This window comes from Etheostoma cragini, chromosome 2 (assembly GCF_013103735.1).
Source record: "Etheostoma cragini isolate CJK2018 chromosome 2, CSU_Ecrag_1.0, whole genome shotgun sequence".
Classification (NCBI taxonomy): Eukaryota; Metazoa; Chordata; class Actinopteri; order Perciformes; family Percidae; genus Etheostoma; species Etheostoma cragini.
In genome coordinates, this window is record NC_048408.1 from 6,022,304 (window position 1) to 6,025,782 (window position 3,479).

Here is a 3,479-nt window from a genome sequence, read left to right on the forward strand (position 1 = left end):
ACACACACACACACACACACACACACACACACACACACACACCCACACAAAAGTCGGACAGTGTGTTTAAAAACTCTATTCTTCTTCCAAAAAGTATCTTTGAGGACAAAACATCCACACTGAGCTACCTAGCCATACTAACATAGCCATGCCTTAAACTGCATGGCATTCATACACACTACACTCAGCTGGTATACTGAGAAATATGCAGACAGACAGAGAGACATAAAGATGGACCAATAAGATCTTTTCCTTCTTAACTTGTACCCCCTTTAAAGAGAGGACATTACATAATTCTCCAAACACTTCCTCTCTAAGCCGAGAGCACTCTGGCGATGTAACACACACATGCAGACACACACGCAGCCTGCTCGCCAGTCTGCATCACAGTCGCTATGACAACGGCGGGAGAACAATCCACAAAAACAGCCACTCGGGAGGAGGGGAGACAGACAGACAGACAGACAAAGACAGAGAGACAGACAGAGAGACAGACAGAAAGAGACAGACAAACAATGGGGGAGTGAGAGAGGGAGCGTGAGACAAAGTGAGGGAGAGAGACAGACAAAGAGAGAGAAAAAGGGAGGGGGGGGGGGGGGCTAATAGGAAGCTCATGTCTACGTGCAGCTGTACCAACTCGGGCTCCGTGCAATTTCTTTGCCAGATCCCCAAGTCTGTTTCCTTTACCTGCTCTCTTCAGGAAAGAAAGAATCTCACAAACAGTGGAGTCACATTTCATTTTCCATGCTATTTCCTTTTCTTTGTGGTTTTTCCATGACTTTGTCTAACTGAATAAACACGGTGACACAGAAAACAACACCGAATCTGAATGCTGCCATAGCCTCTCCACCTTCAATTCCTACTGATCAGTTACACTACATTCTGGAAGATTAGGTCACTCACATTCTATTTTTTTTTTACAGTTCAAACCTCCACTGCATCTTTTTGATGCTTGGAGCATTCAAGTCTGATAATCAGAGCAGATTATACTGCAGAATGAAAAGGCTCCAGATCAGGGACTGTGGGTGTCTTGACCACTCAGGTCCAAGGCGGTCAAAGCTGAATAGATAAGGCTAGAAAAAAACATGCCATGGTACTGCACCTACACCACAGAGTCATTGGTGTTCTGTAGATCAATAAAGTGCTACAATGTAGTTTCCTGTACATCTTCAGATTCTTATCTACGCATGTTCAACGACCTTGCTAACCTTTGTCGTGTCATTTCTACTAGTCTATATCCACAACGCTCCACCTCCGGTGTTGCGCTGTACCAGATGGAAATGACGCCATATTTCATTCAGTTAGGCCGGATATCCGTTGTCTTGGGCTTTGGGTGTATTTTAAACTACGCTGGATTTATGAGGACTATGGTTAACCTTTTTATCAGACCTGTGCAGTGTAAATCCAGACATTGTACAAACTGAAACCTGATCATGATAACGGCAAGAATCAAAAGGAACAATATGCGAGAGAACCAGAGGTCACTCTCAACTTCCATTCACAAAGACATTTGATATGGACGAGTCTCTAATCAGGTTATATGTTGCATAAGAAATAGGTTGTGAGATAATAGATTTTCTGGAAGTAGTCTACGCAAGTGGCCTGAGGTTTATACTTGTGTGCTGGTGTCTGCAACGTTCTAGCGTATCTCTTCAAGAGAACAGCAGAGCCGGAACGTGTGTATGCTGGGGAGTGTGTGGTAGAGCGAGTGAAAGAGTGTTGGTGATTAGCTTCGGAGCGAGTACCGACTCTAGAGGCGTAGACGGAGAAACAAAGTGTCTCCCCTGTGCTTTCTGAACATGGTCTGAAAGCTGTAGCATTACATGTTTATGGAGAAGGAGAACCAGGAAATGAGTGGGGGGAAACACAACGGACCAATCACAGGTGTTGCGGTCTGCATCGCCCCGACGTGTAGTTATATTTTTTCGAGAGGTGCACATCAGGCTACGGCATAGGCTACAGGGTAGGGTCTGTAGCTACACATACGTGCAGTGTACAGAGTGTGTTTCTGAATGCTGCTTCACATTTGTCAGAAACCACAGTAATGCAGTAAGCAGCCTGAACAGCCCCCGCTAGGGGCAAAAAAAACAACTGTTAAAGTTAAACACTTATTTTTCCTAAAATCCAAAACAAATTGTTAGAACAGCTGACGGCATCTACTTCATATCCAGTTCCAGAAAAGCAGAACGAAAGAAGAAAATGCAGAAAATCCATGTTATGTACTTCTTTACAAACGAAATGTCAGACTGACATGTGATGTGCATTCTTCTTAGACAGCAGTATGTTTTTTAGAACTGTCTCATGGTATATTGTCTCTACAAGTGGATCTCTAAAAGTATTCCACTTTTGTTTTTGTTAAGGAAGGAAAAGAAAATCACAATACTCAATACTTCTAGAATCGCAATTAAATGAAAATCCCAATGCGAATACAGCACCCATGTGACCAAATTGTTCCGAGCCCTACTAGGTAGGCGTTGAAAAGTCCTGTCACCTAAGCTACAGGGTCTATATCCTAGAGCCGGATTCCAGCACAGCTTAAGACATTAAAAGAGAATATCTCTGTGTCTGTCTCTGTCTTCACACTGAACACAGCTTACATTCGCAAAGCCCATATTGTTGTTTTTCCAAAAACCCGTTTGCTTAGCACACAGGTGTAATGAACTGGAAAAGCAATGGTGCAGAAAATACACTGGTAATGTTCCAAAATATTTAGTACATGTGCATAAAAAAGATTAGGACTTTTCCGTCTCTCCAGGGACCGCTATTGGCTGACAGTTAGGATCCTCGAGGGGCTGTCTTTCTTGTGTTTTGTGCAGCAGTCATTAAGTATCCATTAAAAAACTCAATGGCTCCTTAACTGTCAACAAGCCAAAAATAAAACAAGAATCCCACACTTGCCATTTTCATGAAAAGGGTAAAGTGACAATTACAAAGTTTGAAAGGAGCATAATCACTGCTCTTTTCTTTGTTCAGTGGTAGTGCATGCTGCATTTTCAAACGGTCATAACTTTTCACAATTGAAAGACTTTTCGGGCATTATCACTAAAGGTTTTAGCTTTTCTTCAAGCTGCTAACTCCACAAAGCTCACTTGACGGAAAAAAATATATATATATCATGCCATGTTTGACCCAAATCTGCTCATATTCTTCAGGGAAATGTAGCTTTTCCTTGGCTATTTTTTGCTAGTTCGCACTCATCTTGTGAGTTCCAGTGCTTTGTGTGATACTCTGAAGCGAACAGTTTGTGACAGAACAACGCAGGGGAAACATCTGCCGATCTTGTCTCCTCAGTAGAGTCCACAGTCTCTGCTGGAAGAGAAAGCAAGGCAGAGAGAGAGACAGGAAAGGAGAGAGAGTGCAACAGAGAGCAAAGGTTGAGAAAACATTGTGATATTCAAAGGCTGGCAGGCAGATAGACTGAGCTGAGGAAAGGGGATGAAAAAGTGAGACTGAAAGGTGAAGCGGGGGGGGATGGGGGG

The 3,479-nt window shown here is 43.1% G+C and overlaps 1 protein-coding gene and 1 long non-coding RNA gene across 3 annotated transcripts in view; one reads left to right on the forward strand and one right to left on the reverse strand.

Annotated features, from left to right (window-relative positions):
- Window positions 1-3,479, reverse strand: part of maml3 (mastermind-like transcriptional coactivator 3) — a 99,207-nt gene that overhangs the window by 81,719 nt on the left and 14,009 nt on the right. The window lies entirely within an intron of this gene.
- Window positions 1-3,479, forward strand: part of LOC117955065 — a 13,744-nt gene that overhangs the window by 7,367 nt on the left and 2,898 nt on the right. Inside the window, exon 2 of the long non-coding RNA XR_004658949.1 lies at window positions 543-547. This is a non-coding gene — a long non-coding RNA (uncharacterized LOC117955065). The remainder of the gene's footprint in view (window positions 1-542; window positions 548-3,479) is intronic.